Source organism: Bactrocera dorsalis, chromosome 2 (assembly GCF_023373825.1).
Source record: "Bactrocera dorsalis isolate Fly_Bdor chromosome 2, ASM2337382v1, whole genome shotgun sequence".
NCBI lineage: Eukaryota > Metazoa > Arthropoda > Insecta > Diptera > Tephritidae > Bactrocera > Bactrocera dorsalis.
Genome location: NC_064304.1, coordinates 98850813 through 98877110, shown reverse-complemented (window position 1 = coordinate 98877110; position 26298 = coordinate 98850813). Strand labels below are relative to the sequence as shown.

The 26298-nt window shown below is 32.0% G+C and overlaps 1 protein-coding gene across 10 annotated transcripts in view; it reads left to right on the top strand.

Annotated features, from left to right (window-relative positions):
• Positions 1-26298, top strand: part of LOC105231589 (serine-rich adhesin for platelets) — a 181623-nt gene that overhangs the window by 14617 nt on the left and 140708 nt on the right. Inside the window, exon 1 of one of the 10 annotated variants that reach the window (XM_049448521.1) lies at positions 16355-17572. The exons of 7 other annotated variants lie outside the window; for them this stretch is intronic. The gene's annotated coding sequence lies outside the window, so the exon portion shown is untranslated. Of the gene's footprint in view, positions 1-16354; positions 17616-26298 lie in introns of those variants that run through there. 2 more of the 10 variants (XM_029552612.2, XM_029552613.2) reach the window with 2 other exon arrangements.

The following is a 26298-nucleotide window of genomic DNA, read 5'->3' as shown; positions in this document are numbered from 1 at the left end:
TTAAAAATAAATGTTGTACATATAGTGGTACATGGGATTTAAATTTTGTTTTTGTTTTGTCTTTTTACTAAATCAGTATCCGCACTTTTTCTTTGAGCAATTTGTTTTCCAATTGTCTGTGGTAAGGTAATACTGGCGGAATTGTCACAGTGACAGTTCTTAATGCGCACAGTGACGTTGGCAACATATTTCGCAAGCATTTCGTGAGCCTAAATTACAAAATAATACAAATAGCTGTGGTTTTGTATAAAAAAACATCTTCGAAATATTTTTTTATAGCATTTTGTTTGTTTTCCGTAGTGAGTTGTAGAGTTCATTAACATTGTGTGTAATCGGTTGCCTATGTTATCGCTGCCAGTTGCTCACTCTCTCGGCGGTATTTGGAATAACAAAATATACTAGATATCCGTGGGCTCACATGTTGATACATACGTATATAAATGTACTTATAGTATGTTATGTAGATATTTCGCAATAGTTATTGTATTTAAATTTATGGCAGCCAGCAAGCTTTGACAGCCAGAATTTCACGCTCGTTTGCAATGTTATCGGCGAAAATTTGGAAGTATGTGGACATTTCAGGAATATAAGTATATATGTACATATATCGGAATATATGTACACTGTACACTTATATTTTTATTATTAATGTGTCTGCCCATGCAACAACTTCATTTTGATCGATTAGATTCTATGACAGCTATATGCCATTCGTTCCGATTTGAACAATTTGCTTGGATACTATATCGTTGCTTTTGGACATAATGCAAGCTAAATTTCGTAAAGATATCTTCTCAACTCTCTTGTATGACAACTATATGCTTTAGTGGTCCGTTATCGGCATTTCCGACAAATGAGCAGCTTCTTGGGGAGAAAAGAACTTTTGAAAATATCTCAAAAAACTGACGGACTAGTTCGCTTATATACAGGCACACAGCCGTACATACTTATGTAAATACATCGATTAAACTCGTATACATATATTATATAGTTTATAGGGCCTCCGTTGTTTCATTCTGGGTGCTAGAAACTTCAGGACAATAATATTATAATAATAAACTTTGTTCACCCTGAAAACAAAAAAACTCATTAAAGAAAAAAAATTAATTTTAAATTTTTTTGTAGAAATTTTAGTCGTCATAGCTTTGGCCATTCATAATTTAAATTATATAAATAAATATATTTTTATTTTATTTGTGTCCAAGTCTCACAAATTTTTATGATTTCATGTCGTAAACTATTTTAATGCATTTGAATGTGAGCTTACACAATTAAGCATTAATAATGTAGTGAATGGAAGAATTTTTGAAGACATCAAAATGGCAAAAGTCAATCTTTTTTTTGTGATAACATACCTCATTTTAATTGCCCTTAATACGTAACACCAGTGAAATCACTCATAGTTGTTGCGCGCTTGCTGAGGAATTGTCAGTTGATTAAGTGCGATAGGCGGCTAGTTCGAAGTTTTCACATAACCTAATTTTGAATACATACATATGTCATTACAGACTTTAGGTCTGAATTTTTTTCCTTATTTTTCAGTGAAAAAGCCATCATCTCACGACACAATTCTGCATATTCTACTTATCGCTGTCGATAACGTATAGTCGATAGTAGTTGTAATTATGATTTCGCCCACCCACAAACCATACCAAACCGCTGTTTTTCTGGCTGAAATGGAAGCTACTGAATCTCTTCAGGTTGCTCTTCGTGCCCAATATGGTAGTTTCTCGGTCTTCACTCTCAGCTACTACTGCTTTAGTTTCTTCAATGCGTAATGGATGCGGTCTATACGGTCGAAAATTATCCAACGCTCAGTACACCATAATTTCGTGAATTTTAGAAATAAAGTTGAACGATTTGTAAACGTTGTGCAGTCGTAAGTCTTTCAATGATGAAATGCCAAACAATACTGAACAAAAATAACATGACAGCTTGACACGACTCACGCGAGATCTGTAAAAACGAGGCCATTGAAAAAGTACCTCTACTTGGATCACCTATTAACAGCACATTATAATTAATTAAAATTAGCTCACTGATTAATAAATGCATGAAAAATTTTGAATTTTCTACAAAACAAATAAAAACAGGTCGAGCGTAGTTAACTTGAAATTCGTTTTAGACATATTTGAAAGAAATTTGCATAGACAAGCGAACAGGTTCTGACGAAATATGAAAGAGAAAAAAATCAAAAAAAAAAAACGAATGTGCCTAAAGTCAGGTAGGCATAAAAGTAGAGAAAACAAAATAATAATAATGTAAATACTTTTCCGTTTTGGCACAGTTTCGAATCAAGTTATCGGCTAGCAGGTTAGCTTCAAAACAAAATATCTTAAAATAGATACAATGACGCATTAGGCGCTACTCTCAAAAGTCAACAGTTTTAGAGCAAAATTTATTCAGAGATTTGCATAAACTTTTGTCTTTAGAAAACAGTGACTAAATAATTTTGCTAACTTTGTTGTGTTTAGCGCACTTCAATGTTGAATTATAATGAAGAAGCACGCGACGAATAATATAGCAAAAAGGAAGTAGTCTAAATAATGCGCGCACCCAGTCAACATAAATGATTTACAGGTTTCAGGTAGCAATGGCTTTAAATATAAACATATATTCAAAAATACCGTTATTGGAAAAAATTCTTCAGTTCTATTTTTAGTACGAAAACCTTCGATTCATATTATTTTCGAGTTTTCACTTTCGTGATTTTCACTTTCATTGCCATGCTTTCTTTACTTATTTGCGGCCGAATTCCAGTTAATCCCATGGATGCGTGCGTTCGCCTTTGTTTATTTTTGTTGTACTTGTGATTACTCTATAATTTAAATGCAATTGTATATGAGTTTATTTTATTTTCGATTTCAATGCCACAAATGCTTAACCACAAACCGTATGCCGCAACGTCAAGTAGCACGCATCGATCAGTAATCGAGCTGATCAGCCACCAAATGCGGGCAATAACCGAATTTTCGTGCTGCTGCCTAAACAGAAATCGTTGCAGCATGCAATTAACAAGCTCTTGACTTTGTTTCTTTTTTGTTTTGGTGGAGTTATGAGAAGCGCCTTTGTGGTAGATAAGTGGATAAGGAGGAAGCGGTAAGCAGACAGAGGGGAGTGTAAGTAAGCTAGTTGCCGTTGTGGCAGGAAATGGCTTGAAAAAAAAAAAAATAATCATTTCATCAGGAAAAAAATTATGAAAATAAAGAAAAAAATCTTTTATTTGGTATGCGTAACTGCAGAAAAGGTTTTAAATAAAAAAAAAAAAATATTTCAATTTTTTTTTTTAATTTTTTTTTCGATAAAAAAATTTTTAATATTTATTTGATTTTTGTTTTTATAAAAATACTTCAGGAAAAAAACATTTTTTCGATAAAAAAAATAAGTTTAAACATTTGCTTTTATCAAAATATTTTTTAACTTTATTTTACAAAAATAATTCTTTAGTTAAAAAAAAATATTATTTAAAAAAAACCTGCTAATAAAAAAAAGCAAAACCTGAATTTCACAAAGCACATTTAAAAATATATGAATTTTAAAAGTAAAAAATTTCATTTAATTTTTTCATTTTCTCATTCTTTGTCCACTTGCATTTCACTACATTAGCCTCCAAACTAATGCACGTTGACAGCAAACATTTTGCGCAAGACATTTCAGGCACTCGCAGCAAACAAATATGTTACTATAATTATAAAAATCATCAGCATTTTTAATTAAAATTTCTTAAAATATCACAAATACACATTTTCGCCTTCAAATCCAGCTTTTTGAATATATTTTTAAAGTAATTGCATTTCTTTTCGCATACAAGTCTTTGCAAATGCATACAAAATGCTTGCGCCAGTGTGGCCAGCGTACTCAACTGTCATGTGTGACACTTCAATTAGATGCTTGACCCGCATTTGCGGCGAAAATCTGGCAAAGTGGCAAACGTTTCGTCTTGCGCGTACTTAACAGAAAGTATTTGAATTTGTATTTAAATTTCTATTGAATACATATGGTCGGCACTTGTATGTGTGTGAAACTGAAAATGTATGTGTGAGGCATAGCTTCTATATTTTATCATTTTAATTTCTATTTTTTTCCTTAAATGAAAAAATTTTTCTATTTTTTTTTGCTTACTGAAAATTATTTACTTACATACACACTGGGCCTGTTTTGTTTGTTTGTTTATTTTTGCTCTTGACAACCCATTGAACTTCCTGGCGTGCAGATACAACATACTTATAGTAATTACAAAAAGTTTATATTTAGAAAAAAAAAAACATTTGTTGTTGTGAGTGAAAAAGGTGCTGCAGTAACAGCATACATATATACTATTTTTTAAGGGTTATTTAAATAAAGGAAAACAATTTAATTTTTATTTTTTTTTTTTAAATGGAAAGTAATGTATTATGCTTGGTAAATGAAAAGAATTAAAAATAAATTTAAATAAAAAAAAATAGCTTAGCTCCTTTATTAAAAAAAATAAATAATAAAATAAATCAAAAAAATTATTAAATAAAATATTATTATTTGAAAAAACCAAAAAAAAATTTATTAAAAATAAAAATTAATATTTTTTTGAAAAAATTAAAAATAAATATTAATATTTTCTTGAAAAACTTTAAGTAAATTTTATTATTTGTATATTTAAAAACTAAGACAACTCTCGTTAAACAAATATCTATAAAATATACAATTCTTCAGCTATCAAAATGTTGAAAATTTTTTAAAATTATTAGTTTTATTTTTTCAATATGAAAACATATTAAATATACATATATATGTATATAAATTGATTTTTCTCAGAAAAATATTTTAGTCTTTTAAAAAAATATATCAAGCGTGCAGAGATGAGAGCTGAAAAATCTCGCCTAAACCGTCTCACTACCAATGATTCTGCGCCTCTGTTTGTTTGGGTTAATTTTCTCTACGCAGCTCCAACCGTTATATACACAATTTGGTATATATATATATATTTCCATTTAGTTATGTCTGGCATTTTTAAGCGGAAGCAATTGTTCAAGTATGTAAAATATTCCAATTGCTCGCGGCGCATAAAAGGGCTGCACGCCGCAACAGGAGCCACACTAAGTATTTAGATGTATATATTTATTTACTGTGTGTATTTGTATATATATGGCATGTGTACCATTTTAAATGAAGAAAGAAAGCACATGACAATTTCAGGGAAATCGTAAAAATAATACTTCCCGGGAGAATCGCGCTTCAGCACCTTGAAGGTGCGTCGGTTTGATGAGCGTTCCGCACGGACTGTCTGTCTGTTTGTGCGAGTTGGCCACAGAAAAGTCGAGTAATTAGCACGAGTGGTTTTTCTCACGTAAAAGTGGCAGTGCCGATTTGTCACAAGGATTTAAAAAAAAATTAAAAAATTAATTTTAATGAGAAATACTAAAAAATATGTAGGTATAAATTTAATTGCTTAAATATTCATTTATTAATTCAAATATTGCTCTTAATTGTATATGATTTCAATTTTTTTTTTTCATTATTTAATTTTTTTGTTTTAATTTTTTTCAATAAACAAATAAAATATATTTAATTTTTAAAATTTTGCCATGTTTTTTCAATGCTTAATGTTTTTGTTTCAACTTTTTCATAATAATATTTTAATAAAATTGATTTTTAAAATTTTGTTGTATTTTTTATATAATTAAAAACTTAAAGAAATATTGTTGCGAATAAACTTGCTTGAAATATGTTTATTTAATGATAATATTATTTTAAAACAAATGTTATATAAGAAAAGAATATTTTAATTTAAGATAAATTTTTTAATTTTTTTTTTTTCATGAAATACGTATTTTATTACAATATTTTTTTGACATGTAAATTTTTTTTTCAATATTATAGTGAAAATTTTTATGTTTTTTAAATGGATCATAAAGCATTTCGTGTGTTAATCAAGCATTGCTTTTTGAGGGAATAAGGGAAAACACTTTTGGAACGATTTTGTACAATAAAGCCTTAAATAAAACAACGGCGGAAGCAAAGTTGTAGACCTAATAATTTTTTTTTAATAATTTTTCACCACATTTATTTATTAAATATTTATTTTTAATTACTGTTATTTCATATAAATTTAATTTTTTTTTCGTTTTTGCTTTGTTTCTGTTGGCAACGTCCGTTTAACAACTCAAGGGACAAATTAATGACGTCTGTAAGATTTGTATACTTTTTCGCCATCAATTAAACTTTTAAGCAACAACTATATTTAAACTTTGTATGTATGAATATGTGCCTATATACGTATGTATGTGTGTGTGTGTAGCCGATTACATAACTTAGGCCTAGGCCCACAAAGAAAACTTTACAGTTTTGTGTAAACTTATTTTTGTATTGTTTCAGTGTCTAATATGCGTGTATATGTGCGTTTGTGTATATGTGTGTGCGTGAGTGCCTTAAAAATACGTGTCTGCCTTCTGTCAACTCTCTGTGTCATTTGGCGCTTTTAGCTTTTCACAGCTTTAATATACGCAATTTATGTATTTTCCTATGCATGCGTTTGTATGCGTTTGTGCATGTGAACATTTTTCGTTTTAACTTCAAATTTAAGTGAGTTGTCGCCAGACAGCCAACGAAGCGGACGCGACGAACCGGTAGCCCACCAAGAGCAATAAAAATATGCGCATATGTATGTGTGTGTAGCACATACATCTTTTTTCATCTTCGCACGCGTCTGTATGTGTGCGCACGCACCTATACATACATATGCACAATAAGCTTACAGCGACGTCAGGCAAAGGTATTTAGCAACACCTAAATGTTTTCGCTTTTTCTGCTTATATTCATACATATTTGCTTGTGAGTTGTCTCAAAGTTGTTGTTGTTTGCTTTGTGTCGATAAAGTTTTCGACGATTTGCTTTTGTTGCCGCGACGCGCTTGACGAAAATAAATTCACTGAAAATTGTTTTAACTATTTTAGTTTTTTGGCATACCCCCAAACGCCCCCTTAAGCACGGCGCACAGCGTCACAAATATGTATATGTGTTTACTTGCAAGCTTACACGCCTATAAATATGTGAATATGTACATATATGCAAGTGTGCTCACAAATGCTTTCTGAATTGCGTGCAAACACCCGACAAATTCGTAGGTAATTAAATGAAAGCGAAAAAGTGTCGCGTAAACGGAAAAACAAAAAATGAGTAAACGCGAGATAATTTTCGACAAAACAAATTTTTTACAGAAAGCGAAAACGAAAAAGACTATATCAACGCTATCGCGCACGCCGTCAATTGATCGATTTGCATCGCTGGCGGCCAGCGCAATCATGCAAGTACGCGAATGTGTAGTCACAAATAGGCGCGCGCGCACGGAAACATATGCGCGCTTATCTACAGCGTGGCCAACACACGGCCAGCACGCCGACACAGGCAAGCACATAGATATTTGTTTAGTTGTTGCCACTTCATTTCGCATTTATTGCAGTCTAATTAAAAGTCACGCACTTTACGCGATGCCAGGAATTGCAACCGCACATGCATAAGCGCGCAAATACACGCGCGCACATACATGCATGCGCATCTACATAAGCGCGCGCTCTCAGCATGTACACCGCCATACTTGCATACTCACGTTTGGCAACAATACAGCGCTTTAACTCTGAGTACGCACCGTTGGTGACAATGCTACGCGGCCCACCGCGCTATGCAACTCTAATGCTCGCGCGCAACAACATATCGCGCGCTACTCAACTTGTTGTTTTACACTCATCTTCAGTTTGGTTTTTTTTTGCGGTTTGCCGTCTGTTGGCAGTTTTGGTTTTTAGTTGATGTCCATTGCCTGCCGCGTTGTGCCCTGCTGGCCCCCAGCGTAGCCCTCTGGCTTCATTTACACTCGCCGCTGGCATGCAGTCAGTCTGTCAGTGGCATCGCTCTACTTTGCGCCATTTAGCGACAACTGTCCGACGCGCACTTCACGCCACTTCCCGTCCATACCGGCTGCCAACGAATTTCCCTTCGATGTCCGCGCAACAGCATCGCTCGCTCGCCTATTGGTACAGCCCCTTATCGCCGCTCAAAATGCTGTTTGCTGCTGTACACGGCGAGTTGTGGTATCTATGCCGTTGTCTGTTGCTCTGAACACCTTGCTAACCTCATCGCGACAATTGACGACGGCAGCGACAGCATCTCAGCGCGCTTGCATTTGCCTTACATTTTGTGGTAATTCATGCATGTATATTATATGCGCGTTAGGTGGCGGGCGCATACATACATTTGCGTTCGCATATAATGTTGCGCGCTTCACTTGAAAAAGTTCGTTGTGCGCGATTGTTTTTATAGTGGTTGTTGGTATTTTTATTTTTTAAGTTTTTTCGCCTTTTTTGTGATATTTCCGTTGCGTTGTCGATTTCCGTCAGTTTTTTACCTTTCACGTATATTTTCGAGAGTCACTGTGCTTAGCTATTTGGCGATTATTTAATTAATTTTATTTTAATTGGTATTATATAGTAATTCTGTGATTGCTCCACTTAACTGAAATATATTTTTCTAAGAATAAAAGTGGCACGTTGAACCTTGAGTAAGAGAAGAAGGTCTTTGAAGTGATTTGTATTCTCGCCCTCCATTACCTGCTCTGCCATCAGGGTTTATTTTATTATTGCATGTATATTTCTAGGCATATAAAATGAATGAAAAAGCATTGGTAAAAAGCTTTGGAAACTCCACTTCGCTCAGGAGAGTGATTTTTGGTTGGGGTGTCTGCGAATGGGCACCCTTAGAGTCCGTACAAAATTTTATTGAAGCTGAGTAAATTCATTGCGTTCAATATTCAAACCAACGGTTTCATTTTTTCATATATGTTTTTCACCTATATTTCATATTTGTTTTATTTTCATATTTTTCTTTTTGTCGTATTGTGTAGTTCTCAGTTTGGTGTACAAAAATTTAATTGCCCGCGTTTTTATGTGCCACACTTGTCGTTTTAAAATAAAGTGCGTAAATTCCTCACATACAATATATACCCAAGCACACACAGGTTTCAAGCAGCATTTGTTGCTTCTACTTTTTATCTGTTCCTTTGTGGCTTTTAGTAGGCCTTACATATCGTGGCTGTCATTTCAGCGCAAGAAATATGTGTCACTTCGTACTTTGATAATTAGACAGTTGCTCATATGTGAAATAGGATAACAGAATATATGCATAGAATAAATACTTGTACATACGGCTATGAGTACCTAAATACATAGATATATATGTGGGTGTGTAGACGTGTTTGCTTGGTTGTTACAGAAATTGTGGCAAAGTATGAAATTAGTTTCATACTTTTATCGAGTGAATTGGACAGGCTCCGAAACTACTTGACGGATTTGAAAAATTCTTTCACCGTTGAGAAGCTACACACTTTCCGGTGAACTAAGGCTATCTTTTATTTTCAAATAAGTTTGAGATCCTTAAAAAATGACAATACTGTAAGGTGCAAAAATTAACGAAAAAAATTCTTTCGTCGCGTGCGCTTTTCCCCCAAGCGGCATGACAAATGCAGAGTTCTGCTAAGTAGTATAATATGAATATTATACTCATTTACTTAATTTCGCCTTTTCTTGAAAAATATCTGAAAAATGCAACAGCAGCAACAATAACAAAAAACTCTTATTTTGAAACAAAAATTTCTATATAGAAACAATACAGTGTTAAATCATTAAAGCAATGAAAATATCCAATCAAATTTATATTTCATGGGAATTTTTTATTTCAAAAAAATGTGTTTACAAATTTTGCAAAATTAATTTTTTGAAAAATATTTAAATTTTTAATAAAAAAAAGGAAAAAGGTTTGAATTACTTGGAAAAACTTTTTTTAAAATTTTACAAAATTAATTTTTGGAAAATATTAAAATTTTGGGAAAAACTAAAATTTAAATTTTTTAATTAATTTTAAATTAATAATTTTTATTGGGTGAAAATTTTTTGTTAGAAATTTTTTTTTTCAAAATTTTGCAAAACAAATTTTTGGGAAAATATTAAAATTTTCATAAAAAAAAATATTTAAAAAAAATTTAAAAATTTTTGAAATACTTTTAAAATAATTAATCACTTTGGAAGTGCTAATTTAAGTTTTTTTTTATAAATATTTTTTCTGGATAGATAATCTTAGATATTATTAATAGAGTAATTTAATTTGATCTTGGGGAAAATCAAATTCAAAATTTAAAAAACCAAAATTCAATTTCAAAATCGTATTAAGACAATCATAATAATATCTAAGCAAATTTATGAGTTAATTCTCAAAAGTATAAATTGAATAGAGAAATCAAAAAATGATTAAATTTGGCATTTGTAATTAAGGGTTTATAAGCACTTTCAAAAACTCAATATATAACCATTTCATAACCAAAAGTCAAATTTTGTTTCAATGTGAGTGTATCTATTATATCGTTTTTCCTTCGCCTGTAAACTTAAGAAAAGTGATGTTACGTTATTTTGCATTTTAGGTGACGATATTGCACATTTTTTGTTTCATAACATATTTTTTCATTGACTAAAGGCCCACATGTGTCAGATGATAATTAATTTCGTTTAAGATTTTTGTAACATATAATTAAAAAAAAAACAAAAACAAATTAAAATTTATCAAAAAAAAAACAATAAAAATTGTACAAAGTCAAAGTAAATAAAAAATGAAAATTTTTCAAAAAAATTAAAAGAAAAAAAAAATAAAATTATAAAAAAGTAAAAGAAAAAACTAAAATTTTACAAAAAAAATTAAGGGAAAAAATTATAAAAAAAAGTAAAAGAAAAAATTAAAATTTTATAGCAAAAAAAAATAAAACAAATGAAAATTTTACAATGCTAAAAACTAAAAAAAAAATTATTAAAAAATAAAGGAAAACATGAAAATTTCACAAAAAAAATAAAAATGAAAGAAAACACCGCGTTGTTAATTAATTGCACATTTCAAGCTACTGAACAGTGAACAAGTTGTGACATTCAAAATTTTAGTGCTTGGCAATTATTCCAAACAATTTGATTTGTAGACTGACTTAAAAAAAAATATAATAAGCATGCATCGCTACATACATGCTATACACACACACACACAACTATGTAACAACATATGTATATATGTATGCTTGTGCGCAGACATTAATTTAATTGTTGAAACTGTTTTTGACCTGTTTGTGCTTCACATAAAGTTTTGAACCAGATCTATGCATAATTTTTTTATTTCTAATTTTTTATACAATGACTGGTTATAAAAATGTATGAACATACGTACTTACATATCTGACTGCAGCTAGATTGGCTAGTCACTAATCACTAGTGAGTCGCTTTTGTATTTTCCAGCCTATTTCGTGCGCTGAATGCAAGCCTTTTGCATTTATTCATTTATTTTAACTATTTTTGGAAATCAGTGGGCGCATCTAATTAGTGAAGACAATAAAAAGTTTTAAATATTCAATTAAAATAAATTAATAATTTGAAAGCGACTGACAGGCGCTGTCAATTATAAGTGGCGGGCGGGTTGGAAAAGGAAAACCTGAAACAAATTTACAACGAATATGGGAGCAACGTATAAAATATCTTTAAAAACTTGTGTTCGTACGAAATCGAATGCATTAATACATATATGCATACTCACAAACTTACTTACATAAATACATACTCACATATATACTTACATATACATACATACTCATAGACATCCATTCATATATACACATATATGTACATTCATGCTTGGCTGCTATGTAGCAGCATTTAGCACATGACAGGGCGGCAATGCACTAAAGTGTAACAAATTTAAATGAAAGCACCAACAACAAAAAGCTATATATCAGCACACGCATACATAAGTATGTAACTGCATTGCATAATCCGTGAATTTTTAGTTTTTTTTCGAAAAAATATCACATTTCTAAATCAAATGGACGAACAAACAAGGGCTGCTGCTGCTACAAACTTTATTGTTAACTCCCAACTGTTGTTGCTGTTACTATTTTGTAGTTTGTTACTTTGTGGAAATATATAGGCACGAGTATGCATACAATTTGGGCTCTTCGCAGCTCCATTGTTGGAATTTTTTTTAGGTTATGTTTGCATATGTTAATTGGTCCAAATCAGCACATAACAATAGCAACAACAAAACAGTAATTTTTGTCAAATAAATGCATGTCATTGTAGAAAAAAATCCAACCAAGTTACACCTTAATACTGCTGCACATAGACACACACAAACACACATAAACAGACATACAGAAATACATATAAACAAACTGATTAAGAAAATGAGAAATTTTTAAGCAATTTGTGAGAGCTGGAAATTAAGCAGCGTCGAGACAGCGTCTAAATGCTAATATAAACTGTTTCGTAAGGTGAAAGAGTGGTTAACGGTGAGAAGGTCGACTTTGGGTGGCGCTCGCAATTAGTCTGGGCAAAGGGCGTATGTTAACGACAAGAAAAAATATAAAAAACTATTAAACTTTGTAGCAACATGCTCCAATAGTATGAAAAATGCATAAAAGAAAACGTTGTAATAACGAATGTCTAGAAGAAATAAAAAAATTGAGATTAAGAAATTAAAACTAACTATCTTATATAGAGAGATTAAAAAAATGTTTTAGGAAAAAAAAATATTTTATTTCAGATTTTTTTTAACTATTTAAATTATTTTTTTTTGTAGTAAAAAAATTTTTAATTTTTTTAGGTGTTTTTAACTGATAACTAGTTTGCTTAAGTACAATAAACATTTGTTTTAGTATCAAACTTTTGATATTTTTTTGAAATTTGTTTATAAAAATTTTTAAATAAAGTTAATAGAAGAAAATGGAAAAATTTCAGTTGAAAAAAAATTACTCTTTATAAAGTTTTATTTGTAATTTTTATTTCAATACTTTTGTAGCAAAATATTTTTTTTTTAATTTCTTGAAATTTGGTTATAAATCTTTTTATATAAAAATAATTCTATTATAAAAAATAGAAAAGTTTTAGTAAAAAATAAAATAATAATAATTAATTTTGAAATACAATAAACCATAATTTTTTGATATTTTTTGAAATTTGTTTATATAAAGATAATATAAAAAATATAAAAGTTTCAGTATAAAAAAAAATTTGTAGAAGATGTTTTTAGTTTGTTTTTTATATAAAATTTGATTTAAATACATTAAACATTTTATTATAATTATTTTTTTTTGGATTGGATTGTTTTTGTATGCATTTGTGATTAAATTATTATTTTTAATTTGTTGGTCATTGCTTTTAAATTTTTTTGTATAAAGAGAATATAAGAAAATAGAAAGGTTTCAGCAAAAAAAAAATGTTTTTTGGTATTTTTTTTTAATTTTTTAATTAAAATTTTATTTAAATACATGGAAGTATGTTTATGTGTTTGTTATAAAGTAATTGTATTATATTTTTTGAAATTTGTTTTTAAATTTTTTGTTAGATTTTTTCCTCTTACAAATATGTTTTTACTTTTCATATATTTTTTAATTAAATTTTTCTAAATTTTCTAGCTTCATTTGTTTATTTTGTTATTATTTTGGGAATTCATTTGTAATTAATTATTATTTTTAATTTATTGCTCATTAACTTCACTTACAAAATCATTATTCTGTTGCTATGTTCTGTTCTATTATTTTGCTTTTATTTTATTTGTAAATTCACAGCCTTTCTATTTATTTATTACAAAATTATTTTATATAAAGTTTCAATAAATTGTCGGTTTTAAATATTTTTGATTTTTTTTTTAACTTTTTTTTATGTAATAAATAATTTCTTTTTTGCCTCTTTGGTCAGCTGAATATTTATTTATACGTATCTAAGATTGTAATTGCTTGCAACATTTTATCAGCGCAAATATTTCTAACACTTTTAAGCATTTATGAAAACACACGCTCAATGAAGCGACGCATTTGCCTTGGTAAAGCCATTCAATTCAGTCAATACAGCGAAGATCAAATAATGAAAACTCAAAGCGCTTGTGTGTCTCAATATCGCCGTACTGTACATAAACGAGAGTGCCTATTATTTATTTTGTTTTTTACCTTCTTTACACTAGACTATATTTTTATGTTTTCAATTATTTACATTAATTATAATTTTATTTTAATTTTTTTGATATTTAATTTCATGTGACTTTACATAATTTTACAATTATAATTTTGTTTTTGATTTTAATTATTTTTATTTTCGCATTTTTGTTTTTTCCAGTTTCCGCGCGACTACAGCTCCGATTTCATTATCGTGCGATTCACGCTTTGCTTTGGCGCGCCGCCACCACGACCTGACTTCATTTAAATTAGTTTTACTTTCGGGTTTTCGATACTTTTTGGCTCACTTTTGTTGCTTTTTTCCTTAATTTTCTCGATATAAATTTTCTGGAATTTAGGTTAAACAGGTTTAGCACTTGTTGCTCACCCAGTCGTGCATGCACAAGTGCCAGTAGCTACCACCACACATTTATGTGTATGTATGTATGTACATATATGTATATGCACAGCAGCACAGATTATACAAAGTATTGCCGGTATTGCATGTGACTGTGTCACTGTTTTCGCTGCACAAAGTTCGGTTATTCATTAGGCGGTGACGGCGGCGCGTTGCTCAGCCCAGTCACTCAATGATTTGTGCAGCGACTCAGTCACTCATTCATTTCGACAATACTTGAATGCACAATTGACCGACTGCCCACAGCTGATTGCCCGACCGGCTAGCCAGCAGGCCGGTGCCACCTTCCGTTTGCCACACAGCCATACATGTGTGTGTGTGTGTGTGTGTCGAGTGTATGTTTGCCGCCCCTCCCAGCGCATTTCGCAGTTCGTAAAATGTTGGTCAGTAAGTGAAGGTAGACAAAGCGTGCAATTCATTTAAACATTTCTTGTAGCAAATGTATGGTTATTGTTGTTATTGTGTTGCTACACGTTGCTGGCTGTTGGCTGCTGTGCGTTCGTTCCGCAATTTCATTTGTCTCGATTTTTGGGCAATTTCCAAGCGATTACTATAATTAAATGCGTACAAAACGAGGAAATTTGTGCAGCCATTATAATTAGGCGGCTGCCGGAGCCAACAGTGTACTTATGTATACATACTTACATAAGTGTATATACTTATCTGTTTGTTGGTTTTTGTTTTTTGTTGATTTTTTTTCTTTTATTTTGTTTGACTTTATGTTTGCTGCCTTTGGTTTTGCAGTCGCATACTCATGCATACCTAACATAGTTATGTATGTACATGTGTGTGCGTCTTGCAGGCGCTGAGCTGGCATCAAGCGCATGTTGCATGTTGCTGTTGCGTTTGCTTTGATTACTTTATGTCAAATTGACCCTTGAGCCTGTGCTTGGTCTAATTTGATAATTTAAGGTTATCGCTTCACTTACATTCACACACACATGCACGCAAGACAAGTGCAAATAACGGCACACATGCGCACGTATGCTTTTCATCATGTCTTGTTAATGTTCTTTCGGCCAGCTGTTTCGCTCCTTTCCTTTATGTGGAATGTGGGCGTTTTATCTTATTCAGTAAAGGCGTGGCACCCTTCGTTTGACCGAGAAATGTCAGAAATTAGTGAAAGGATTTTGTGTCAGAACTTAACAGTGCACCTTAAAATTATATACTATTTTGGCAGATTTCAGTAAGGGAAAGTAGTTGGAAGCAGATATCAAGGCTATTTTTAGTCTTTTTGGTTTTATTTGGTCCTTCTGCGCTAAATGTGCGAGATTTGAACAGCGAAACTAATTAGTATTAATCCTTTCGAGTTAAAAGTTATTAAATTTTTGTTAGTAAAAAATAAATATTACTACTCGAAAATCAAAAAGTTTTGTTGATTTAGTTGAATTGATATTTCGAAATTGTTACGACACTTCATGCTGAAAAATAATATCCAAAGTTAGTAGTAATTTTTTTATTGGAATTTAATATTTACTAACCCAAGGTTAACGATAGGGTTCTTCTTCTTCTTTATTGGCGTGGACACCGCTTAACGTGGCAGTCGTTCCTCCTTTTCGCTGTTTTGCGCCAATTGAAGATTCCAAGTAAAGCCAGGTCCTTCTCCATCTGGTCTTAGAGCTAAAAAAGGGATAACAAAAAATATAGAATTTTCGACAATTTATAAAAAATCACTTTTCGACAGTTAATATACCGTTTTCGGCATTGCTGCTTTCGAAATAAGTTTTCTCAAGTTAAACTCTGAAGCTATATGGTGCAGAAAACATTTTTGCAATATAAAAGCATCGGTAAATTACGAACTTCGTTCAGATTGCAACTGCTAACGGCCATCAGCTCATTTTCTCATTCATTATAAATCGCCTGGTTTCAGAGGAGTCTAAACTACAGTTAATTGACATTAATTTGAGTTTCTAGTATAGATTTTTTCACTCTTTTTTGTGTCTAAAATAGAATTATTAAACAAAAATTGTTTTCTTTCTTTCTTTATCCAAAATTGAATTATTGTTCCTCTAACCTCTGCGTGTCCTCCGTCAGTTGACAAAACAAATACTTTTATTCTCCAATGAACATAGTAAAGCTCAATTGTTTGCCTTCTGTTTACGCTGCCTAACACCCGCTACTTTCTTGGAATTTTATACCCCAACACGCCGCGTCACCCAAAAAAATTTCTACTTAAGATCCATTTAATTCACGCTTTATAGTTGCCACCTAAAAGCATAATAAACTTAACAACAGCAATTTATTAAATTAAAATACACACTTTAAAAGCCATTTACCAGCACGGGGAAATAAAAAATATAAAAAATATTAAATGAAATTGATAAACCACGCAACCGAAGAGCGTGAAAAATGCCACGAAACTCGTAAAAAATATAAGGAAACCATTTAATTCAAGCGGTCTTTGACGATTGCGTGAGCGCTGGCAACATGTTAATTAAATTGTCGCCGCTTATGGGCAACAACAACAAGAAAAAAAATCAATTTGTACATGCTTAAAAGAGCAGTCATGAGCTGTTGGTGCTTCTGGGTGCCACACACGTACAGTTCCTTTCTGCCCATCATGTGTTTGCTTTGCCTTGGCTTTGCTTCCTGCTACTCCTGTCGTGCCTAATTTACACTCGCACGCTTGTTTTGGGGTGGTAATTGAAATTCAATTGCTGGCAAGCCAATAAAAAAGCGATAAATACAAACTTAAAGTGCATTTTGATTAATTCGCGTCACTGCTATATAAACATAAAGGACATCAAGTGCTGATGGGTGCGGGAGCAATGTGTCTCATAATTTACGACCACGGCAGGTTCTAAGTGCTTGTAGTGGAAATTTCGGTCACTTGAGCTTTAGTGTTGCACTAAAGCACAATCACATGACCACTTATGCGCCTGTATGTGTGCTGGCGCTACTTAGCTGTTCGACTTTTGGGCATATTGCTTTAATAGTAAATCGGTTTTGGTGTTTTTCTCGCTTGTGCGCCGCTTAAATGTGAAGTAGTGGTTTCGCTATGTCTTCCTTCACAAAAAAAAAAACGTTTTTTTGTTTTTCGTGTGGTTCGTGTGGTGCGTTTTGGCGACGCGCCGGCGCACGTTTGCCGCATAAAACCGGCAAAGTTTTCGTTTTATTGTTTTAGCCAACACTCGAGCAACAGCAAAGTGTCGCCAAAAGTGCAGCCTACAAGTGGTGTAATAAATGCAACGAAAACAACAACTAACAAATAACACGTATGTATATACATATGTACCTTTTAATGTATTTTTGTGTCTACATTTTATATATGTATGTATGTGCGTGCATGTATGTATATTTTTTTTTTATATCTATGCACATGTGTGTGTTTTTTATGTAAATTTGTGTGTGTGCCACAAATAGCCACTTGAGTACTAAAGCATTTCAATTGACAATGTTTTTGTGTCTTAAGCTGTTTGCTTTGTAATTTATTAAATTGATTTTGCTTTTGTTTTTGCTTTACTTTTAATTGTTGTTTTTTTTATTTTGTTTTTTTAATTTTTATTTTTTTTTTTATTTTTTTGTTCCAACATTTGTGCGTGTCTTTGTCGCTTTGTATCGCATTTCAATTCATTTAGTGAGCGCGCATTGGTGCCAATGACCTTAGGTGACAACTTGCCCCACACACACACGTAAATGCATAAGCACACTTGAAAACAACAGTAGCAACAAACACTGCCGGCATTTGTCAATTTAAAAATAAATTACTCGCACATAAATCAACGAATGGCTACTACTCATGCAACAATATGGGCTTGCGAAAAATGTCAAATATACATACAAATACACACACATACTCCTGAATACATGCAAATACATAAAATAACAAGAAAAAATGTTAGCTTCGCGAACAGTGAAGCTACAATACCCTTCACAAATAAAAAAGGACTTGATTTTGATCGTTCAGTTTGTATGACAGCCATATGCTATAGTGTTTCGATCTGAACAATTTCTGCAGAGATTGCAATTAATAATTCACGCCAAATTTCGTGAAGATATCTTTTCAAATAAAAAGTTTTTTCATACAAGAACTTGAATTTGTTCGCTTAGTTTATATGGCAGCTATATGCTATAGTGGTTCGTTATCAGCGGTTCCGACAAATAGGCAACCTTCTAGGGAGAAAAGAACATGTGCAAAGTTACAGATCGATGGCTCAAAATCTGAGGGACTGCTTCGAAAAAATAGAGACTTATTGACTAAATTGACTTATCTCAGTATGTTGATAATTTGTATATACAAAAACTCATATGTATATATGTATATATTTTAGAGCAACTCCGACGTTAATTTATGGATTTTATAAACTTCGTGTCGAACGTAATACACACTGTTTTTAGTATAAATATAAAGACTAAGAAAGGCGAAATTGATGAACTACCGAACTGTCGCTTTGTGTCATTTTGGCGCGAATTATAGGTTCACTTAACGGGCTTCAATACATACCTACATATTTACGCATGTTTGTGTGTGTGCAAACGCATAAATTACGCACATTTGGCACATTTTTCTTGAAGATTAAAATGAAGTACAAACAGGTGCTCGTACCTTCCAACGAAATTCGAAATATATTAAATTGGCCTGACCAGAAAAGTCAATAAAACATCAGCGAGCTGGCAACATCTTAACCCACAGCCCATTTGATAAGTCAAGGATATTCAATGGCATTCGATTTTCGTGCTTTGAGTGTGCGTTTGGTGAAAGGTCTGCCGCCTGCCACAGCTGATTTGCACATTTCTGCCGTTAGAACGCGCAATTGCCTGCGTGTATACTATATCGTACTACAAATACGTATGTATGTGTGTGTGTGTTTTTATGTTGGCGTATACTCCTGGTCGCATGCGCATGCTTTTATATTATTGTTTTTCCGCATAAGCATTATTTAATTCCACGCCAGGTGTGCGAGTGGCGTCAGTATTTAAGTGCTTGTCAGCCGGTGTCGGGCCGCATAAATTAGCGAATCTCAATGGTGCGCGCGGCTTTCCGTTTTACGAGTACTATGCGCCTATCGCAAATAGGCGCAAGAAAGTATGCATTTTGCTGTAGAAATTTACATATTTAATTATGTTTGCGAAAGCTTTTGGTGAGAAATAATATTTGCTGCCAAAATGTGGTGGAAATCTTTTCGAAATGAAATAAAAGTAACAAAAATGGAAATAATAATATTTGGTTATATTTAAATTAAGGAAATTGCAGATGAGGTATGGATAAGTTTAAAAAAATACAGATATAATTTTATTTATTATCAACTTTTTTATTTACATTTTTTATTTATTTTTTAATATTTTTGAAATTGAATTTATATTATTTAAACATTAAATTTATATAATTTACTTTTTTATTATTTTTTGCTATTTTTTCAATGAAAAAAGCTGAAATTTTAAGATTAATTTATATTTTCATACTTTTTGAATTTCCTTTATTCCCCTACCCAATTAATCCTCAAATGACTGTCACATTCTAAAGCTTTTTCATTATTTTTTGTTAAATAATCTTCTTGCCCTTGAATTTGCAGCACTAAAAAAATAAAACATTCTTGGTAAATTAATTTTGACAATTTTTCCGCAATTTTTCAAGCATTCGTAGCGTTAATTCTATTATTTATAAGTCTATTGCCTTCACTCTCTTTTGTTAGCGCTAAAAATCCTTTTGAATGTTTCTCTGAGTGAACTAATAGACCCCAGCAATTAAATCGCCTATAAATTGCAATGAAGATATTTTAAAATGAAATATTTATGTGCTTTTGTGTGCAAAAATTTTTTTAATTTTTCGTTTTTGCAATTTTACTTTCATGGAAGAGAAAAACTGTAAAAATTGCGTGCAAATGTTGAATGCCGTTGTCAGCTGACTTATTAACTGACAAGTGTCAAATTGAGCTAAAGCTGATGTGACAAGCTGTCTGCGGTAATTGAGGGCAGTTAAGCTACATGTACCAACAAATTTATAAGCATTTATAAGAAATTGAAAAAAAATAAAAGAAAATAAATAAAAGAAAATAAAAAAAGTAAAAAAAAAATTAAAAAAAAAAATTATATTATTTATTATAAAATATTTCTTTATTTATTACCGAAATAGCAGAATAAATTTTTTAGTATTTATTTGCTATAAGCATTAGTCAATTATATAATTGAAATTTTTCTGCAAAAATTTAGTCTGGCATATACTAAAAATACAAAAAAACATTGCAAAATTTATTTTTTTTTTTGTTGTTTTTCTTTTTTTTTTGGTTGCTTCGACACCCTCGCATATACAAGTATTTGTACGCCAATCACACTCACTTACTTATACTAAATAGATACTCTTGTCTGCTTGAAGGGTGTGGGAAAATATGATTTATGTAGCTTTTCGCACAGCATATTTTTAGCGAATTTTTTTTAAATAAAATTTCGCAAAATTTAAATTTTTTCCCGTTCCCTAAGCTATTTATGACAGTTATGTCTTTCTACGCCTGTGTTCAGCCCATTGACGACATGGCGACATTTCTATGCGCGATTTACCTTTGTTCTACACAAAAGATTAATTTAATTTTTGCAGCGCGAAATGAAGACACTTATATTTGTTTTTTAATTAGTATTTCGCAACATAGTAATTTTTGTGAATATTTGCTGCTAAATATTTTCCATTGGATTATACGCTACAACCGTACTAATGCATGACAGAGAGAAAAATAGAGAAAAGTGACAGTGACTGCGAGCGTTCAGTGTTGATGAACGCGCGATCGCTGTGTGCAGTTTTGTTGTTGTACGCATTTTAGATCAGCAACAAAAGTAGCAAACAAATAAAAATAAGTATAAAAAATAGATCAGCAACAAAAGTGGAAAATAAACGAAAATAAATATAAAAAATCGAAATATTTAAAAGTCGTAAAATTCTATTGGAGAAAACAGCACTTTTGTGTCAACTTAACCCTGCCATTTGCGCGATAAATTGGCGAAATGTGTGCAGAAATGAGCAGCACGTCAAAAAAGTGAGGTTAAATACCAATTGACCGTTTCATAATTTTTAGAATTTTTAAACTTGTCAGCGAGTGCTTTAAAAATGCATATAAAAATGATAGATGCTCATTAAAGTAAGCAATATTTGTGCGATAAGTATAAAAATTTAATAAATATATTAAAGAAATTCAACTTGTCAAGCGTTTGACATTTAAAAATTAAAAAAAAATAAAATTTGAAAAGTGATATGACAAAACATAGTACAGTGTGTATGAAGCATGCTTACACAAATAAAAATATTATTATTATTCTATGGCTTAAAATTAATTTAAAAAATTTTTTTTTCATCAAATAAAACTAATTTTATACCGCAAGTGCTAGCTTTCAACTTATGAGTTTAGGTTATTTGTTAATTATGTGATATGTCGAGCAATGCTAGGCAAACTTGTGTAAATATATGTATATATCATACTCTTGATATGACGCCCGACGAGTCGCATAGTCATAGTCAAAAATGCATATAAATTTGTTGGTGCGTCAAATCCAGTCAGCTAAATGTTTATTGATTCAATTTAGAAAACCACTTTGACAACGTCGTAAAAGTCACCATAAAACACACATACATACATAAACGATGCATATTTGCAACGCTATCACTTCATTTCGTGCAAAAAGCGAAAAAAACGCGAAAATCGTTTGCGTAAAATTAGACACAAGAAAAATTGCAAAAGAATGCAAATGAGCTAATAAACTAATTTTTTCACTTTATTTTAATTTTTTTATTAAATCAGTTAATTAAAAAATTAAGCGAAATACTCATAAAAAATCAATAGTGGTTAATAGAGCACGTTTTTTTTAATAGATTAGGCTAGTATCGAGACGTAAACCGTAACATCGGCAAACGATAAGCATTTAGCTACACTAAAAATTCAGAAAACATACACACACGTACATAGTTATGTTAGCAAAGAAATCTTGTCCAATTAATACAAATGTCTCATTAGAGCCAAATTGTTTGCTTGAGAATTTTCAAACATTAATTAAATGAAGTCACAGTGTTGATAGCTGCGACGGGCAAACAGCCAGCGCACACGAGAATATATGTAAATAAATATTTTTATACAAAATGGTGTGTGTATGTATGTGTGAGTGTTCAGTAAAAACAATATAAATAAAAATCTGCCAAATTAAATGACAACATATTGACCAAAATGACAGTAGTTAATTTTTAATTTCTTATATGAAGATATTGTCGCATGCGATTTTTTTTTTTCATTCTTATTTTTTTTATAATTATTTGACAAACTTAATATACGCACTTTGGGGTATGAATAATACTCACATGCATATATAAATAATATAAGAAAATATAGCTTATTTCCTTCTACCGCAAAAGTTAGCTAAGTGTGCAGCCTCCTGTAGTCCTGCCATAGACTGTGCACTTGATTTTGCTAAAGTATCAATAATTAAAGCAAGCTTCCTCAACATTGACAGACTAAACAAAATTGTTACGAAAAATCGAAAAACCGCCTGCGATAACAACAAAAGCAAATATATGTGCATGTAAATATGTATGTATATTAAGTTGCATTTATTTTCGTCTTCGACACAGTTTAGAAGAGAACTGAAACGACCTTTGTTGTCTACAAATCATTGGCTGCGCCCACGAACAAGCATACGCACACACACAAGCAAAGTCGGTTGAGCACTTCCTACATCTTGGCCTTTTAGCGTGATTTCTAGCGAGTGCACACACACATTCGCATAAGTAAGAGCTTCAATGTATTTATTTTGACTATTGTTTTCCCAAAAATAATTACATATACATGTGTGTGTGTATGTATGTTTAAGTAACTACGTTATGCTGTAGCCAATTTCACTTTTCACACGCAGACTACGCAACTTTTGCGTAATTTTTCTGCAACAACATATGCTTCAGCATAGCAGCGACGTGGCAGTGACGGGGGCTCCACACAACTTACGCTGGCAAGCATTTGCTGCGTAAACGGTGGAGTGTTGTTGCATAAAAGTTGCTGCAACATGCTGTGCGCCGCCATTTCCACCACCCTCTTGTGTGCTGTCTTTACGCAATCTTTAGTTTCTATTTAGCATTTCAGCAACCAAAACAGCGGGCGCTTTCCTGCAGCATTACCAAATTTTATTTATTTTATGTTGTTTTTTATTTTCTTTCAAGCGATTTAGTTTTTAGAATTTGTAACACGTGTTATATATGTATATATATATTTTTTTTATTTTTATAAGTTGTGGTAAATGTTGTTGAAAATTATGGTCCGCTATACATATTTTGGTTTATTGGCCTACCAGATTAACCTAACCTAACATATACATATGTATAGCATATATTTTACGGCGTTTTCGTTCACACTAACTGTTAAGGAAATTCAAATGTTTTTCATTGAATGTGAAATACAATCGATTAAATTACGAATATAATATCATTCAAATGGCTTCCACGACTTCTTCTGCCTTAATGGATTCAATGAACTCAATTATCGAGTACTTTTTCCACTAAATCAAGTCGCATGTCCTAAAGAGCACATTTGATATTGACTTCTAAGGCTTAAATTGGGTCTGGTTTATGGCCAAAGACCAATGACTTCAAGTAACCCCACAAGAAGCAGTCTAAAGTTGTTAAATCACAACTTCTGGGAGGCCATTTAATGTCACAATTTCTTGAAATAATCGAATATCCAAACTTTTCTCGCAATAATTCGGTTGATGCACGTGCTGTGCTGCACATAGCTGCATCTTTTTGGAACTAGATGTTGTCAAGATCAACTTCTTCCAATTGCGGCCATAAAAACTTCGCTATCATAGTTCTATACCGCTCTCCTTTGGCAGTGTCACCAGCTTCATTTCGAAAGAAGTACGGACCGATGATTAAACCAGGCCAAAAAGCAAACCAAACTGTCCAATTAGAAGAATATAATGTTTGTTCATGAATAATTCGTTGATTTTCTCCGCACCAGAATCGAGCGTTTTGTTTATTTACCGTACGACTCAGATGAAAGTGAGCCTCATCGGAGAAGATGATTTTCTTAAAAAATTGTTTTCAAATTGTTCCAAGGCAAAATCAGCTAATTCACGTCATTTACGGCGGTACAATGACTTTAGTTCATGAGTGAGAATAGTTTTAACCGGACGCAAGCACAAATCCTTTCTCAAAATTTACTAGGTTGTGGTTTGGGGCACTCCCAATTCTTTGAGAACACCTTAGAAACGATAAATAGTCCTTAGCAACACTTGCCTGAACGGCAGCGGCTCTTTGTCTTATTGAGGCTTGATATGTAAAAAAATTTACGCTCATCGATCTGAAATTTTGCACATGTCCTTTTCTCTAAAAGAAGCAGCTCATTTGTGGGAAGCGCCGATATTTGAGCACAATAGTCTATGGAACTGATCGAAAATTAAGTTCTTGTATGGGAAACTTTTAATCGACAGTAAATCTTCATGAAATTCGTCATGAATTATTGTCTATTACCACACTACAATATACGAAAAAATTGCTCAGATCGGATCATTATAGCATACAGCTGTTGTACAAACTGAACGATCAAACTTAAGATAATTTTTTTATTTGAAGAAATTATGTCAATTATTCCACTATTTGAAGCCAAAAAAATGTCTATGCATGTTTGCAGTTAAAAATATAGAATTATATACAATTGTACATACATAAATACATATATTTAACTAATTTAAAATTTATACAAATTTGCACAAAATTCAAAAATTCTATGCCTAAATATAACAAACTCAAAAAATTAATTTCCATTGTAATGCACATGATAATTGCGTGCGACATAAAAATGCATTTTTTACGACGCGCATCCGCGTGCCTTGAGCATTTGTGCAACATATAGCATAAAGAGTAAAATTTTCAATAAAAAGCCTTAAAGTGCATGTCTGTTTATGTGTGTGTGTGTTTCGTTTAACTGTACTTGCACTATGCGCCTAATTCTAATTTCAACATGCCATGACGTCTATATTACAAGGCACTGGCACATAAAGTATGCCTGCAACCTGCGCCGCCTTTGCCGTCAAGCGCTTTGTCGTCCACTTTTTACGCGCCAAAATGGCCGGCATGGACAATGTTTTGCCGCATGACAAGTCATAAATGCGCCAGAATGTGCGTACTTTTCCTTGTCTACACCAATAAATAATAATAATGTTTGCCGTTTTGTTGTTGTTTCGTAATGCGAATACAGCAGAAATAAATCAAGCGAAAATGCTGCGTTAATTACTTTCACTTTTTTTATTGTTTATGCGAAATGTTTATGTGTGTGCTTGTATTTGTATGTGTGTCAACAGTTTTGTGGGGTTGTCATTCATTCACCGTTATCCCTTGCAGGTGTCTAGAGATTTTCGTCATTTTCTGGTGCTTAGTGTGCTCGTAGAATGTAGCAATTAATTCTGAACTAATTGCAATGCGGCAAATGTGCTCTAATTGTGGACAATGAGAATTCAAAACAGCAAAACCTTTCTAAAAATTTTATTTTTTATTGCAAAATTTAATACACAGATGTTCCCTTAAGAGTGAAACACTTAATTCTCAAATAACATGGATTGAAAATAGCTGTCGAAGAGTTAATAAGGAAAGCGCTAAACTGACGTCAGCAAAACAGCTGATTTTGTTCAACTTGAAGTGTGTCAGAAAACTAAAAGAGTTCTAAGAATGAAGATAATATGTTACATGTCAAACTACATATAAGTAATTTTTGGTTGCATTGTTGGCTTTAAATTTGGTCACAATAGTGCCTCGATGCCATGGTGCATTATCCTCGAACAAAATCCGTGAATTGTTCTTCCACAAATCCGGCCGTTTTCGACAGATGTTATCACGTAAACGCCTCATTACGGCCTAATAGAACCACTTCTCGACCGTCTGTCCCTCCGAAACGAATTCATGATGCACGAAACCACGAATATCGAAAAAATACTTTGATTT